Genomic DNA, 18,181 nt, shown 5'->3' on the forward strand with positions numbered 1-18,181 from the left:
AGGATGCTGGGGTCTTTGCACCAATGTGGAGTTTGACTTGGGGTGTTTTTTGAGGTCTTGGTTTATTTCTCTATAGTTCTGCTGTCTCCTTCCTCACTATCATACCTTCCTAATAACTTGCTTCCAACTGGGAAAGCAGGCAACACAGCATGTCTGTAGAGAAGATTTCAGAGCAAAGGCTTAAGTGCTGCTCACTGTGTGTGCAAGTGTGTAAGAATGGGTGTGGGTGTGTGCGCACGGGTGTGTGCTGGGGTAGTGGAGCGGGGAGGAGGAAACAGGGTTTTAACTGAATGAAAGAAAAAAAGTGATGTCGCTCAGTCGTGTCCGACTCTTTGCAATCCGATGGACTACAGCCTATCAGGCTCCTCCGTCCATGGGATTTTCCAGGCAAGAGTACTGGAGTGGGTTGTCATTTCCTTCTCCAGAGGTCCTTCAATAAATAGTTACTATGAATAATGCTGTGATGAACGCCCGAAAGGTGGTAGTCGCTCAGTCATATCCAACTCTGAGACTCCATGGATTTTAGCCAGCCATGCTCCTCTGTCCGTGGGACTTCCTAGGCAAGAATATTGGAGTGGGTCGCCACTTCTTTCTCCAGGGGATCTACCAGACCCAGGGACTGAACCCAGGTCTCCTGCATTGCAGGCGAATTCTTTACCATCTGAGCCACCAGGGAAGCCCAGATGAACACCCTAGACCTTTGCAAATGCATACTAGTAATAAATGCCTTTAAATGGAAATTTCTTGGTCATAGGGTTCAAGTAAATTTAAACAGATATTGCCCAGTCACCTTCCCAACAGGTGTGACAATTCACAGAACTTTTAATCTCATACCAATGCAATCATCGCTAGGCCTTTCCAAGGTCCCTGCCCCTAATAGGAGAAAACAGTAAAGAGTAAGTCAAATACATGGGAACTGCGATCCCAAAGCCCATGCTACTTGGAAGGAGCCCCTCTTACAGCAGTGCTTTCCTGCTGACTCAGCAGTAAAGAATCTGCCTGCCAATGCAGGAGACAAGAGTTCGATCCCTGGGTTGGGAAAATCCCTTGGAGAAGAAAATGATAACCCACTCTAGTATCCCTGCCTGGGAAATCCCATGGAGAGAGGAGCCTGGCAGGCTACAGTCCATGGGGTCACAAAGAGTCGGGCATGACTGAGTGACTGAACCACCACCACCACCACCTTTCGGGGCAGCCTGCCATCTCCGGAGAAGAGGACTGCCATACCTTCTCAGGGCCCAGGCTGCACACCTGGCTGTGTATGTGACTGTACACATGTGGAGTGAAAGCAGGGCACTCACGTCACACCTGGAACACAGCATACAGCATCAGGACTTCTGCAGAACCAGAGAAAACCCCGGCCAGTTTATGGTGTTGAGAAGAAACCACAGTTCTACTTGTTTTAGAACCAATCCTGTACCTGACGTTTTTACTTGCACTTTCCAAGCTCATGTAGCTGGAGGACAATGCAGATTAGACATTTCTCTAGACTGTGCCTGAGAGCAGATTATATTCTCAGCAAAGGGAATTTCTACAATCACACAAGGCATGAGTTTCAAAGCATGAATTCTATAAACTATACATGTCTCCTCAGACACATGGTGGAACACCCACCTTCGTTCTCAACACTGGACAGCTGCAGAGCCAGCCTCTGCTCACGCCCCTTGAACACAAGGTCCAGTGTCACTGACAGCAGACAACCCTTTCTGAGAAGATGCTGTGAACCTCAGATGAGAGAATGTGTGAGGCAACACTCTGTAAGCCACTAAGCACTGCAGAAACGCAAAGGGTTATTTACCACAATCAGAAGAACTAACATCTGAGAGCGTACAGTGGGCTCTGCATGCATTAACTCGTCCCACCCTCACAGCTGCTCTGAAGGAGGGGCTCCTACCCGCGCTGGGCAGCTCGGGACGTGGAGAAGCCCAGGCAGTCTGACTGCAGGGCCCGTCCTTGCTCTCTGCTCTGCCCCCTTGTTCTGGGCACATTACTGCCCCGGTTTCCTCATCTCCATACTGAAGGGGGACTTGGGGGCCATCTGAAGGGCTCTTTTCCAACCAGCACGTTCCACTGCGTGAATTCTGTTAGGTGACCAGAAAAGCAACCTTTGGATACGTGCAGCCTCGCTGGAGTTTCGAAACAGCAAAAATGTGAGAATTTTCAAAGGAGGACGTCTGTCAAAGAGGTCTGCTGTTTTTAATCATTTGCCTGATCTGGCCACGGCAGGAATTTCTGCCCAAGGAATTCAAGCAGGCCGAAGTTCTTGGATAGAAGGTTTCCTTGCAGGATCTCCAAGAGGTCTCAGGTGTCGAAACCAAACTGACGCATCTGCCGCCGTCCAGCACATGGGGGAGAAAGCTTCTTCCCAAAACAAGAGTTTCTACCAAAATAACCCACTGCTGCAGTCAACCCCTCAGTATGCACGTCCCCTTCCCCAAAAGCCTCTTTCAGTAGAAAATGATTAAATAAATGAAAGAAGACTATCTATAGAAAACCGAACTGAATTAAAGGCAAGCATCATGCTGACGAAGCAGCACCCAAGGAGGGCCTGTCTTATTTTAGGAGACTGAGGGAGATGGGGGTTTGGTGGCTCAAAATAGAGGTTCATAAATCAAGGGGGTTTTCCTCCCCATTAATTCGAGCACTAAACTGTGGATGACTTAGTGCCATCTAACAACATTTGGAGTCAGTTTCAAAGGCTGCAATTAGATGAAAGCAGAGACTATTTTATTGTGCTTTTAGAGAAAATTTTTATAAGGGCCTTTACCCTAGCTATAGACATTAAATGAGTCAATATTTTTTAAGAGAGAAAGTAAATGGGAAAAAAGTATGCAAAATATAAATCAGTATCTTCAGACTTAACTATATGTGAAAAGTTCTCTCCTATCCCTTCAGCTCTTAACTGGAAAAAACAACAACAAAAAAAGCCTTTTTGTCCCAAACTGAATGTAAACTGCAAAGTCTTTTCTGGGTCCCATCCATCATAAACCTGAACTAACTGCAAACATTGAACTAGCGTCTTTCTCAAGTTAGTAACAGTTCACCGCTTTTTCATAAAGGACATAATATCTACCATTTTCTGAATATCTAGTATTGTGCCAGGAACCTTGCTACTTACTCACATTTAATCTTCCCAAATGCTCGTGAGTTAGAGGAGGAAACAGATCAGGGAGGTTAGGAACCTTGTCCGAAGTTACACAATTAGGTGAGTGTTGGAGCCAGGACCCCAGATCTAATCCAAAGCCCAAGGCTGTTTTCAAAACACCACACCCGCCTGTGTTACAGGGTGGCTGAGGACGTAAGAATGAGCTGACCCATCTGGGACCACTGGGCCAGATGGAAAGAAGATTTCAGAGAATGGAGGAACCAAGACCTGCAAGCAGAATAAAGCAGTGGTATGAGATCTGGCCACAGAGACAGAGGTCTAAGTTCAAATCCCGCTTCCCCGACTTAGCAGTCTTGACAACCCGGGGCAGTGACCTACCTTCTTTGCGCCTCTGTCGCCCCACCTGCAAAGCAGGGATAATGCACCTGGTAGTGATGAGGAATGGGGTAAATGTGCCCCAAACTGAGAACCATGTCTGGCTACAGCGAGCACTGAGCTAGGGCTGCTGCTGTGAAGGGAGATGTCTGGAGGCAGGGTTACCCCACGGACAAGGACAGAGCACAGAAGAGAAGACAGAGCAGACAGGAAGACACAGCTCCTGCAGGATGACGAGCAACTGTGCTCAGGGACACAGCGTGGGCTGCCCAGACCCAGCGGTAAGGGTCACTCAGACTCTCGGAGAACGGGGTCCAGCCGGGAAGACACGGCAGCATCTGTGTAAGGCTAGCAGGGTGGTTTTGGAGGAAAACAAAGCCACGGGGGCATGAAACTGAGTCTCTGACATGAAGAGCTTGACTCTCTGAAATACCAAGGGAGTCAAAAGCCCTTGGCTGCAGGCTGCAGACAGGACACCGAAGGCACACTAGCAAGTTCTGGGCCGTCAAGGTCGGGGGCCAGAATCAGAGGGGAGGGCTCCTGGGCAGGGCTGCACGGCACCGGCCCTGCAAACCTGAGCAACGGGAGACAAGCGTCGGGATCTACTGAAGTAGAGGGACAGCAGCATGAAGCCCCACACTGTCTGCCCAGTAACTCCCAGAGAAGTCAAAGTAAAGACATGTCCGTGAAGCCAGGACTGCCAACCTAAAGAAGAAATGCCCTCTCCTTACACTTGGCCTTCCAAAGATCACCCGAGCAGGGCACAGGCATGGGCTCCTGGACACCTGTGTGGCTGCTCCATGTCCTCAGCCAGGTTCCCTGGGTCCCGTACCCAAGGCCCAGCCCCCGAGCCGAGCAGGCCTCAGCACAGCCTGACTTAGATGACAGGCCTGTCAACCCAGCTGGCTGCGCTATTAAGAAATAAATGGAAACAGGCACATTTACATTTGATGAAGACAGGCTCAGATTTGGCTTAAAATGCTACAGGGTATGACTCTGAATTAGTAACACAATGACACATTTTTCACCGTGGTCGGCCAAGTTAGATTTTGAAATGAGAATTCAGACTCATTTTCATACAGACTCCAACAAATTAATACTGAAATAGTTAAGAATTATTCTCCACTCACACTCAGCCTAGGCAAGCACCTGCTTTTGCAGCATGGCAGCTAGTTGTCTCATTTTAGAGTTGACTTAGCATTCAGTTTCTGTTTTTTAGGTGAGACTTTGTTTTTACTTTCAAATGAGATTTTGAGGTAAAGTAGTGATTTTCCTTATGATTCGATTATCAGGGACCAGATAGGCTATCCTGGGTCCCACACTCCACTCCCTAGGGCCTCCACCCGCAGGTATGGGTCTTTACCTCATTCCAGTCGCACTCCACACATTTTAATCTTTTTTTAACCTCAAATTGAAGATACGCTGGAGGAGTAGGTGTAAACTCACCAAAAAGCTACCTGTGCCAAGTCAGAGGCATAAAAATATCATCACAACAGCTTCACATCTTCTTGAGAAATAACAGGCCACCAGTGAGAAAGACCCAGAATATTCAGGCGGACCCAGATTCCCAAGCTAGCTCCCTCCTCCCCATTAGGAAGGACCACTGGGGCCAGATCCCAGCAGCCCACTCCACCGTACACAAGGCGAACAATACCAGAACCTTCTCGCCCAGAGCAGGACATGCATCACTCAGGCACGGCTCTACACACTCCCACACACAGACAAAAGATGAAGCAGGATGCACATTTCTCTAGGGAGTAAAGTGGTTCAAAGGAAATTTTCTGCAATTTATATACATGACAACACTCCCACTATTTTAGCTAGGAAAGAGAGACAGTACAGGAAGAATCAGGCGAGTACAGGCCTAGGACCTCAACTAAGAAAAAAGAGAAGATTAGGAACAGGGGGCACCAAACTTTTCCTACAGAGAAAAACTGAATAAGGAAGAAATCATTTGCAGGACCAAATAATGACAGCCATATTTCTTATTTCTTTTAATTAGAAAATTTATCTAGGAATTGATAATCAGTCAACCTACGTCCTACGTTCAGAAGAGTGAAGATGACCACGATGATGGGAAAGTATCAAAACCGAAAACACCATGTATACACCTATAATTCACATATATATGAAATCCACACACACATAGGAATGACTAAGGATCAAAGTACAGCGAGTGCTGTGTCTATGGGGACCTAGTTTTGGACAGTCTCCAATTGAGCTACTCAATCAGTCTCTCGACCTCCAATTTATCACCTGATACACACTGCAAAGAAAGGGAAAGGACCAATGCACCCCAGCTCCCTTTATGTCTCCACGGATACCACCCAGGTGCACGCCTGAGGCACACCTGCATTCATTATTTCATGAGGTTTCCAGTGAAACCTCAGGTCCATCATGGATGACTCTGCCAGTGTTCCAACATCTCCGAAACATTTCTCCGTGCCATTGCTTTGCTTAATTTTTTAAAGACTTACAGGACAAAGTCCAACTTATTTAGCATGAAATCACTTTCAAGGTGCCTCACAATTAACCTCAATCTACCTTTTATTAACTTTCCTTCGAGAATTCCCAAGTAATAGAAATAACACAACAGAGCACTGGAGGTATGCTGAGTTTGTAGTGATTTGTCACACCGCAATAAACAACACAGAAGGGACAGGTGAAAAAGGGAGAACTTGGACTGAAAGATCGGGAACTTGAGAGGTCAAGTTCACCGCCACTGGCTCCACATCTCCCCAAGAAAGCGGGGTGAGGGTGGAGGGGTGCCTCTGTCCTGAGCGTCACATCTCCCCATGTCTACTCTCATTCTCAGCCCAGCTCTGCCCGGCTGAGCAAGCAGAGCAAGGGGAAGCAGGAGAGAACCGGACTGCTTGTTTCGTGTCATCTTCCATGCAGGGAGCCTGTCTCTAGGATGGTCGTGCTCAAGGCATAAGACCATTTTCACTGTTCTGTCTCTAGCTTTTGTGAAAGCCTCTGCTTATTTTGGGTTTTGACACTGTTCTGAAAAGTCAGTGCCTCTCCTGTATCTACGGTTATCTCTTTCTAAGGGAACAGGTCAAGGCTGATTTTTTTGGTTCCTTTGTGTTTCCGTACCATCCAAGACGTATGTAAGAATCACAGACAACTTCATCACACGGGGGCAGAGTATCTCTTATCTGTAACATTTTAGTATTAATTTCAATTTTATTTTAACATGACTTCTTCAAGGTGTTCCCTATACTGTGTCTTTATTCCCTAGGAATCATCTATGCTGTGCTGTGCTTAGTCGCTCAGTTGTGTTCAACTCTTTGCAACCCCATGAACTGTAGCCTGCCAGGCTCCATGGGGATTCTTCAGGCAAGAATACTGGAGTAGGTTGCCGTGCCCTCCTCCAGGGGATCTTCCTGACCCAGGGATTGAACTGGGGTATCCTGCATTGCAGGCAGATTCTTTACCAGCTGAGCTACCAGGGAAGCCCAGGAATCATCTGTACGTCTGTTTAAATTAAAGCAATTTCTCTTTGCACTTTAGAATTACAGTACATTTTCTGTTCCCGGCTGTTTCTCTTCTCTTCTCACTCTGGCCCAGCCTCTGGAGGGCAGGAGACCAGCTGGTCCTCTGTTCACAGCAGCCGTTACCTTCCGGCTGCTGGCAGTGACTTCAGTGACTCTCGGAGCGTGTGGCCTGGCCACCCTGGATACAGCTGCCCCGCTTCAGATGCCCGGACAGCAGCTGCAGCCAGGCCCCCTCAGCCAGCGGGCTCTCCCAGCACAGGAGCTCCAGAAAAGGCAGCAAGGGCGCTGGAGCCATCACTGCAGTGCCCCGGGGACACCACAGCTGTGGGGCTTGGGGGTCACCATGGCAGGTGCGGGGCTTGCCCCCACGAAGGCACCTGGCTACACAGCATCACGGCTCCCGACCTGCACTTGGGCTAGAAGCCTGGCGACTCCTGGTCACAATACACAGCCAGGCAAGTCCGTGAGGGAAAGACAGTCCTCTCAACACAGTTTGCTTCTCATAATGAGCTACGATGTAGGGTCACTGATTTCTGCTTTCATCTCTGTGCCTGGGTTCAGGGAAAAGAATAATTATTTTTTGTTTTTCTCCTGGAAAATAAGAACAAGTTGTTAAGCAGGGTGGCGGATGGCAAGAACATAAGCTGAGCCATTCACGATGAAACAATACAGTTTGCTGGCCTGTGTTCATCAATTTCTCATGTCAGGTCCTGAATTTTCACTTATTTTGAGAAAAAACACTTCAGAGACAGAAAAGCAGGTGCCACTCCCTCCCCCTCCCCTGCAAAAAATTTAGAATCGTGCTGGCTTCTGGCAAAACAAATTTCTGCTATAGCTGTCTGAGGAGAGGACTGGCAGGCAATCGTTCAATCCAGGAGCGTGGAGCTGGAAGGGGAAGTACTCTGTGGTCCTCCGGTAGCACCAGGGTTTCGTTATCACCTCCCAGGCAATGAGGGGGTCACAGAGGAACACGCCGCAACCCCCTCGGGAGTACATGCTCTTCTTCACAGGCCTGCCCTCAGCCCTGCTTCCACTCCTCTCTCCACAGCTGCGATGGAGCAATCACAGGGCAGCCGGGGGCCAGGGATGCGAAGAGGCACATGCCTCTCACAACAGAACCCCCCCAGACACGAACCCCCCAAACACAAGAACCGCCCACAGGGGCCTGCCAGCCCCGCACCTTCCCTGCCAGTCCCGCGTGCCCTTCAGAGCACAGCTCACTGCAGTCCGTTTTCTAGAAAGTACACGTGCAAAAGTCTCTTTTCTTCACCATTTTCTCCTTGTCCCAAAAGAAAGTGCCGATTAAAAACAACAGATCACTGCCACAGCATGCCTACTAAAAGAAAACACAATAGTCTGGAAATCCATGCAGAGGTTGCCACAGCAACAGTTCCACAGCCCAACTCGCAGCATCCAGCTTTCAGTGCCTCCATGCTGCAAAGATTCCCAGGGCAGGGAGGGCTCCCTTGTTCTGTGATCGGAATTCTCTCCACTGAAAACACTGTTTGGGCACCCACTGCACCATTCATACTCCTGCTCCCAGTCATCTAACCCACAGCTGATGACTCTGGAGACATCTCCTGATAGTTCTTTCAGCTGGAGGACTGGGAGATGTCAGCCAGGAAAATCTCTTTCAGTTCTTAGAACAGAAAACATACTTTCTCAATAAGGCTTATTCTTAACCAAGCACACAAGGTTACTTCAAGTAATCCAATCAAGCTGGCAACTATAAGGCTCCAGACTCTGATGCCAAGTGCCCCCCTCCCTCCAAGAGACCCACTGAAGTGCCCTGAACGTGCATTCCCAAAGCAGGAGGATGGGGTGAGAAGGTAACTGTTCAGCTTCTCCTCCCAGAATAAAACCCCAGCACCGTACCAGGGAGATTCTGAATAAAATGACTATTCATTGCATGACAAGGATGACTTATTAGTGTCTCACAAAGGCTACCAGACTTCCTCTGCAAAACTACCCACATCAAATACATGTTGCTGGAAGGGAATCCAAATAGAAAGGAAAGTTATCCACGTGGCTGGAATCAGGCGAGAGAGAGTATCCAAGAGGCGCTGGTGAGCGAGTCTCTGGTTGCACGTGTTTTCTGAGAGCCCCTATAAATAGGAGAACACATGCCTGGCCTGCTGTCCCAATAAAGCCCGATCTTCAGCCAAGGCTACCATTTACTGAGAGCAGCCAGACCCCAGGCTCCTGATAAGCATAATCTCATCTTGTCCTTACAACCACCGCGTGGGGTGGGGGGCACCACTGGGGTGGTGGTGGTGGTGAAGGGGGAAGGTACAGCTATCATTCCCACTTTAAAGATGACAAAACTGAAAACCAGGGCGACCTGCCTGAAGCACACGTCTAGTAAGTGATGGAGTCTGTGCTCTCTCTACTCCACTACCGCTTTCTCGAGGGGGTACTGTGTTACCAGCGAGCTCCTCAGACACTTGGCCTCAGTCCCCACACTGAGCAGGGAAGGCCCTGGCCCCCTTCAGTGTCACCTGAGCAGTTCCACCTGTACCCATTTTCTGTATCTTCAGGATGTAAGAGAACATTAACAACAACAACAACAACAAAAAAAAACAGGAGTTCTCAGTGCTTCAAAAAATAAACAGCAGTTTGAAAACCACTTTCCTTTGCCATAGTGCCAACTACATGGGCCCTGAGGGGCTGAGACGTATTTGGCAGGTATGCTGGGCAAGTGACACGGGGGGAGGAAGGGGCGTGTGCTGGAAACAGAAATGAGGTGGAACGTGAGGGCCAGGAAGTTCCAGAGGACCTGGAGCAGGACAGAGGTGAAGGAGCCTCTAGGGGTGACAACCATCCACACCAAAACCAAATGTGCAGGTCACTCTCAAAGCAATAACGTTTAATACAAACTTCAGAGAGCCTGCTGTTCTGGCATAGCCAGTTCTGATTTAAAAACTCAAATACCAAGACAAATGAAACAGATGTGTAACTCTATTTTAAGATCAACTGAATGTGTGCCAATCTTGCAAAAGAAAGTGAGCTTTCTCAGCATTCCTGCTCCTGGGGCAGTCTCACTAGGTATTCTGGGCAAGTTTTGGGGGGTGTTACTCTATCCAAGGTGTGCCTCCTACAAATTAATCACTAAAAAGGTGGCACAAAGGGCATTCAGACAAAGTCAAAATTAATGGACAAGAATTTATCTATACTCACCTGTAATATAAAGAAAGATCAAATCATGCTTTTTTGCTAACTTATATGATACATTTAATACAAAAATAATCTGAAGTCCTCACAGTTTTACAATATTATCCTTAAGAGCAAGGCAATAATGAATGTGTGGTTTGAGATTTTCCACTTTCCATGATTTATTACAAAGCGATACTCAGTTTAGCAAAGAGCAGTCTTCAAATAGACAAGCAGTAATTCATTTTGCACAGTTGGTTTCACACTCATGACCAGCATCAGATGATGCGTTCCTGAGACATGGCTACAATAATGAATTCTACTGCACAGGTAGGTTGTCTGAGCCTTACACTCAATGGTTTTCCAGAAGTCAAGAGACAAAGGGGTTTTGAATTCTTACTGCTTTGCTATAAAAGTTACAATTCTCTAGCTATTATGTTTGTTCTTAAAATCTGGGCCAGGGTGGGGTGGGGGTGTTGAAACAGTTCTGTTTAGCTTGGCAAACACTTACTGAGCACCCTATATTGAGTGCCAGGTGCTGTGGAAATGCTGGGAATTCAAAGGTGATACAGACAACGTGGTGGCCCTAGAGGAGTCTGGGAAATTTAGTAGGAATGAAATATATGTAAACAGAGAACTTCCATACGACTTAGTACAGATCAGGGTACTATGGAAATACAGAAAGCAGAAAAAGCCTGTGGTGGGTAGAATAATGGCTCCAGAGATGTCCACACCCTAACACAGGAACCTATAAACACGGAGAACAGAAGACATGCAATGAGAGAAGCAAGTCAAGAGATGTGAGGCTGCTGTCTCTGAAGACAGAGGGGACCACAAGCCAAGGGATGCAGCTGGAGAAGGCAGGGAGAGAGGGAGCTCTCAGAGCCGCACACAGGGCTGCATGATGTCAGCCTGGTGATGCATGCGCACTTCTGAACCAGAGATAATAAATATGTCTGTAGCATTTCAAACCACTAAGTGTGCAGTAATTTAAGGTAGCAACAGAAAGTTAATCAAGAGCCCTTCAGTGGGAAGATACTATTTACATGTGAACGAGAACACTCACTCTTACTTCATCAGCTTCATCAGCCAGGCTCAGCAAGGAGAGAGAGGCTGTTCAACCTTGACGTTCCACCCAGAAGCACAAATGGTCAAGCTCCACAGTTCATGCTGCTACAGTAGGTCTCCGGGGCCTGCTCTTGAAACACCCTTCACTCGTTCACCAGCCAGAGAACTGTCATTTGGGAGACAAACTACTTGACAAATTACAAGGCCACAACCATTGGGCTGGCACCACCACTCTGAACATGTGCATGCCACGCATCTGACGCAGGTCTTCTGAGGTGCTTGCTAGCTGAGTCTACTTTGCAGCAGCCTTGGTCAACAGAGACTATGCTGCTGCTGCTGCTAAGTTGCTTCAGTCGTGTCCGACTCTGTGCGACCCCATAGACGGCAGCCCACCTGACTCCCCCGTCCCTGGGGTTCTCCAGGCAAGAACACCTTCTCCAATGCATAAAAGTGAAAAGTGAAAGTGAAGTCGCTCAGCCATGTCCGACTCTTATCGATCCCATGGACTGCAGCCTACCAGGTTCCTCCGTCCATGGGATTTTCCAGGCAAGAGTACTGGAGTGAGGTGCCATTGCCTTCTCCGAACAGATACTACAAATGTTGCTTATTATGGAGCACAGTATTTAAATGTGATGCCACAAAAAGCTACAGAATCAGGGGCCACAGAGTCTGCTTCTCTGAAACTGCTCTGTGAAGGAAACAGGACCCAAGTCTCCTGCCAGGCTGGACGTGAATGTGGACAAGCACAAGGCGACAGCTTCCCCTGGGTCCCAGCCTGGAGTGTGTGTGTGCCTCAAGATGACTCTGGGGAGCACGGTCTCAGGAGGACCGAGGCCAAAGAGGAAGGGCCATGCCTCAGCGGGTATTTTCAGGAAAGTCAGGCTTCAGTATGAAATCCCATAGCTGTCCAGAATCCATCAACGATCTGTGACTTAAAAATTATTCTGTGGATGCTGGCAGCAAGTTGCATTCAATGTGCTGTATATTAACCACTAAATTTATTACACTGTCCAAAATTTTGTCTTAGTTTTTTGCACTTAGAATACTTCCCATAGTAAATTTTTAAAAACAAGTGAACTGTGTGAATACAGTCCTTTTAAGAATATGTGCATCCTCCCCTCCGCTCATGTCTAGAGTTCTTTCTTTTTCCTGATCTCCTCATAGCTTCTCAGAGGTACCACCCAGTGTCCAACTTTGCATACGTGGTCAGCAGGCTGATTAAAGCTGCTTCCCATCCCACCACCCTGTCCCACATCTGCACCAGATGGGACACTGAGCAGATAGCAATGCAAATTATCCTATTAAAGGCTCAGCAGAGGGCTATACGAAAGATGTCTGCTTTACTCTAAACGATGAGCTTCCCTAGTAGCTCAGACGGTAAAAGCATCCTCCTGCAATGCAGGAGACCTGGGTTCAATCACTGGGTCAGCAAGATCCCATGGAGAAGGAAATGGCAACCCACTCCAGTATTCTTGCCTGGAAAATTCCATGAACAGAGGAGCCTGGCAGGCTACAGTCCATGGGGTTGCAAAGAATTGGACACGACTGAGTGACTAACACACACACATTACTCTAAACCACGGTTTTCCAAACTCACTGACAAAGGATCTTTTCCGCCCTTAAAAGGACTATTCCCCAAATTTGCTTGATCTTAAGACTCACCGAGGACCACTGTTGAAACTGAGGATTCCCATCACATGACTACAACCCTGGTCCCTTCTTCTAACCTCTGAGTCTTCGAGGGGAGGATTTTGTCATGTAACAAGCAACCCAGATGGCTTATCATCAGACCAGTTCAGGAAAAGACTGACAAGCCAGCATTTGGCCAGAAACACTGCTTCCTGTTCAAATGTTTCTAAGTGATTTCCAGTTCAATTTCCTAATTTAAAGGCAAGATCTTGGGAACTTCCTGGGGATCCAATGGTTACAACTTGGCTCAGTGGCCTGGGTTCAACCCCTGATCAGGGGACTGAGATCCCACAAGCTGCACAGTGCAGCCCAAAATGAATAAGTATCTAAGGCTGGATCCTAAGCATCATCACCCGTGGACAGCACCTAGCATGCAGAGTGGAGCGTTTCTACTGCACCTGAGCCTTCACAGCAACAGGTTTCCATCCTACATGTCTCCCCACCAAATTAACCATCATTGTTATTTATGCCACCCAAAATTGGCCTCTTCAAGGTATCATTTTCCACAGTTTGCCACAAAATCACTATGAGAAAAGCACTAATTCTTTCCCATTTCAAGGAAATGAAACAGGCTAGGGAATTTTACTTTATTTGCCCTAAGTCAAAGTTTCTCAGCACCGTGGACGTTCTGGGCAGACAGTTCTTTGCCGTGGGGGTGGAGAGGCTGCTTCGTGCCCTGGAGGATGCTGAGCTGCATAACCCGCCTCTACACACAAGATGCCAAGGTCAGATCCCCTCCAGCTGTGACCATGAATGTCCAGTCCTCACCACACACCCCTGGGCACACAATCAGGTAGGGACCACTGCCCTGAGTGATGCTCCAGGTCAGAGCAGAGGTCTCCACCAGCCCACCACCTGGGCGGGAGCAGCCTTGATGCCATCCTTTTCGGCTCCATCCAGCTGGCCCTGTAGGAGCCCTCAGTGCTCGGCCTCACAGGCTGCAGGCCCGGGAGAAGTTCGCAGAGGGACAGAGTGAGATAAAGGTACAGCGCGTGCCCGCAGTGATTTCTGGCACAGACTCCTCCCGCAGTGGAGTCCTGAGTCTTTCTTCCTGTCCTGCCAAAGGCTCAGAAAAAGAATTCTGCCTGCCAGGATATACCTCGTGTATTCAACAGCCAGGAAGGACCATTTTTAAAAACACCCCCTTCATATGAAAACACTACTTTCAGTAATAATTATGTAAAAATCAACTATTTTCATGATTTGTTCTTCAGTATCAGAACCACCCATTTTAAAATAATACATTTCAACTTTATTGACATTAAGCAAATTTAGTAAAACAGTTCATGTATGACCTAAAATTTGAACTTACCAAAGAAAAAATATTACACCTCCAGATCTGCTTTAATTTTTAAACAGAAATAAAAACTCCACATGGTCACACAGAATGACAGAATTACTCAATAATACCACTATTGTTCACTTCAAATCTACTGTTTAAATACAGAAATACATAGTACCACAGGGGTTAAGTAGGGGAAGAAGGTCTGAAGCAAGCTGGAACAATTCCAAACTCTTGAAAATCTCTCGAAATGAATGCACATAGCTGAGTCCCTCACCACATGTTAGCAGCTAACTGTATAATTAGCAGTCTCTGATTTAACTTTCATGCAGTCTACGATGTCTACTAAAGGCTAAGTAATCAAAAAGTACTCGTTTGAGGCTTACACATATATTGTTAAAACTCAAGTTACCATAGCAATTATGCAGAACACACACCAACAAATTTTTGCTGGAGGAGTATGCCATCACTGACATTCACAATTACATGCACAATTCTAGACTTTAGGATTTTGCAGACAAACTTTTGGATGGTTTTATTAAACTGTATCAGAAAAGCTAAGAAGCGTTCCCAAGCAGTGCAGTTGAGAGAGTCCACACACAGGCTGCCAAGGCTAGCTGCTGCTGTGTGACCCTGGGTAAGTTACTTCCTATCTCTGGGCCTGTCAGTTTTCTCATCATCAAGATGGAAATAAATAATACCTGCCCCATGGGGCTGTTGTAAGGTAATAAAAGCAGAGTTAAGTGCTCTAGACATAACGGGCAGCTGTACCCAGGAAATACCTTGAAATTACTGAATCTGGGGGATGAATCTATAGGGATACATCATACTATTCCATTTCGGCATCCTACACATACTCGCCTCAATAACTGGATGTCGGACTGACTCCAGGCTTTCATTACAAAATACAAACCCAAATGGGACCAGCACTTTCAGATCCAAGCCCCCGATGACCCAAGACTGGTGCCTGAATCTTCCTGTTCTTCATAGACCAGAGCACAGCAAAGGACACAATGATGGGGGCTGTTGCTGGAGGAAGGAAATACCCCCTCAAAAGACTGACTGAGCTGAAGGCAATACTACACCACAAATGACTCTAAGCCTTTCTGGGGGTGAGCTGGGAAGAAAGCTGGGGACCCCTTTTAGCACTCGCAGGACTTTCAAACCAAGGAAGCCCTCAGTCAAGCTCACCCTTGAAACACAAAACCATGCCATGTCCTTCCCCTGCTCTCCTAAGACACCCCTCAGTATGCCTGAGAGCCCGCTCGGTGCTCCCCATAAAGCTTCAGATATGACAACACGCCCTGTGTGTGTGTGGCTTCGTGAGCCCCTGACCTCTGAACCAAGCTCAAGCAGGAGCCACCCTACTCCCACATGTCTCCAGGTGCTCCTTCCAACTTTGGCCCGTCTTTTCCATGGTCGCCACTCGGTATGCCAACTCTGTGGTCACAAACCTACAGGCGTCCACAGGAACAGAAGGCCTGAGGACCAGGGCCCACTCCACCCTCGACTACCTAAGAGTTGTGACTGGCAGGTGTGAGTCTCACTTTCACATTTATAAAACATGGCTGGCCATCCTGCCTGCCCTTTGATGATGCTGAGGAGCAGAAGGGGTGGATGGCACGCTGCAAGCTGCGGTGCTACACACTCAGTGGCTCCCCGAGGTGATGACCCCCCCCGCCCCAGCACCTGCTCTGCTCTCTGCCCTCCTCCGCTCCCTTGGGCTCTGCTCTAAAGGCTTAGATCACTGAACACAAACAACAAAACCCCCAGCTCTCCTCCTACCCGAGCAGTAACGGAGGACTTCCAGGGAGTCATCCATGTAAACAGGCTAACACCAGGCACAATCTCTCATACTGCCAAACACTGAATATCACACGTCTTATCACAGCCCCCAAGGCCAACAGCAGGGGTTCCCTCTTAACTTCTGAGCCCCTTGGAGGAAGGGAGTATGTTGATCACACCACAGAGACTCACTGAAAAAGAAAAGCCACTTCTCCCACTGACGACAACTGGTAATAAGGAAGAGCTCAGAAGTCAAGCAGATGTCGATTTTGAAAAATCTAAATATAACAAGTCACCTCCAGGTTAATTATCCAAGTTTCAGTGTTAGGATAAAGAATACCAAAACCTCTTTAAGGCAATGGCTCCCATACTCAGAAACTTTTCGTCATCAAATTGAAAACAAAAACAAGAAACAAAACAAACAAAAACTGCTCAAAGTGCTGAGAAAGCAGGTCTTAATGCAGAAATGGATCCAGGTGGAACTCAGCCTCCTGTGGCCCCGCTGCCCCCTCCCTGCAGTGGCACGGGCGTTCCCCGTGCACGTCCAAATGGACACTGGGGCCAATTCCTCCAAAGGGGTGACGGCTGGAAATCACACGTCTATCGCCTGCCTGAAACATCTTCTTAAGCTCAAACATCACCACAGAGACTCCCGAGATGGATGTCTCAGCCAAACGTCAAATATCAAAATCTGCAATTATCTGGTACCCTTGGGGAAAACATCACTCACCATCAAAGTTATCAAGAAAGCACCAAAAGATGAACTACTTGTCCCGGAAAGCAGCCTCCTTCCCTTCTGCATCCGGCACAGCAGGCAGCTGCTGAACGCGACCTCCTCCAATACCAACCCGCAGGAGTTCATGCGCTAATCCCAGGTTCATCAGTGCCCTGCTCTCTCTGGGGCACTGTGCCCAACACTGGAGATGGAGCGATGAGAGCCTAGATCAAAGAAGATAGAGCTATGAAGAATTATAACATGAGACCACAGTAGTTGATGTATACACTTAACATCTACTATGTGCTACTCCAACGGACCTCAAAATGGGATCCCTGCAAAGAAGAAAATCCTGCCTTTTGCTACAGCACAGACACACCACAAGGGCATTATGCTATCTTTATTGTATCTCAGAAACTCTGAAGAGTGGCTTTTGAATCCACCTCTCCAAGTCTGTGCTGCAACAGGTGCTCAGAGAGGGGCACAAGCACAGCGCTGTCTGCCTGCTGGTGCCTGTCACGGGCCATCTTTTATGGGAATCCAAGAAGTACAGCAGATGAGAGAAGAGAGACACTTGGGATGAAAGTGAAGGAGAGACGAGTGTGGAGAGGTGGACAGGAACCCAGAAAGCGAAGAGAGACCAGCCCCACACTTGGTATTGAACACAAGGTCATCACTGGGGACTGGCTTCTTCCACTCAGCCCAGTACTCTGGAGATGCCCCCAGGGAGCTACATGTCTAGGTGGTATGTTTCTTCTGATTGTTGTGTAGAGTTCCATGGAGTACTCACTGACCTGTTTAAGGACATCTGTGTGGTCTCTGGTTTCTAACTATTCCAAATAAAGTTGCTGCAAACGCTGGGAGGGCAGATAGGGATGGGTGGAGTGAGGAAGGAAGGGGCTCGGACCTACCCATGCTCTTTCCCTGGAGCTTGTCAATGTCCTTTCTTACAATGGGAACCCTCATCGTAACCCTTATTTCTTATCTGTCGAATGACAAACATCAGAGTACCTGCTCAGCACCACTTCATCACAAGTACTGACAATACGCTTTTGTCTCCTTTGCATTCTGGTTTTAACAATCCAAATCTCTTCTGTGGGCAATGACTTCATTTCCCCCACCCTTTCTGTCAGGGTTCACTTTGGCATATTTACCTATTTTCCAGAGATCCACGTGTTAGACCTCCAGTTAGACCTCTAGTATGCTATGAATATAAACTGTTTCAGAATGCCCATCTTAAAAACCAAAAAACACTTCACAAAGGTCAAGGATGCATCAGCATTCAGTGAGACACTTCCCACTGGCTCATTTGTGAACCACCACCCCATTTGCACCTGCAAAACATCTCAACACAATCTCTTGGTTGGAAGTGTCATTTGTCACCAGCCTCCATGTCAGGAGACAGATTTTCAGCACTAAAAATTAATGTGCACTCATTTATCATGAAGATGGATGAGAGATAAAACCTGGTGTGACTGGCTATGGAGAGGAACAGAATACTCTTAAAATATTTA

General features: G+C 47.6%; 1 protein-coding gene across 5 annotated transcripts in view; it reads right to left on the reverse strand.

The window, feature by feature from the left end:
* CCNY (cyclin Y) overlaps positions 1–18,181 on the reverse strand; it is a 120,476-nt gene that overhangs the window by 62,066 nt on the left and 40,229 nt on the right. Inside the window, exon 1 of one of the 5 annotated variants that reach the window (XM_010811159.4) lies at positions 16,683–16,777. The exons of the other annotated variants lie outside the window; for them this stretch is intronic. The gene's annotated coding sequence lies outside the window, so the exon portion shown is untranslated. Of the gene's footprint in view, positions 1–16,682; positions 16,778–18,181 lie in introns of those variants that run through there. 5 annotated transcript variants of the gene reach the window in all.

This window comes from Bos taurus, chromosome 13, assembly GCF_002263795.3.
Source record: "Bos taurus isolate L1 Dominette 01449 registration number 42190680 breed Hereford chromosome 13, ARS-UCD2.0, whole genome shotgun sequence".
Classification (NCBI taxonomy): Eukaryota; Metazoa; Chordata; class Mammalia; order Artiodactyla; family Bovidae; genus Bos; species Bos taurus.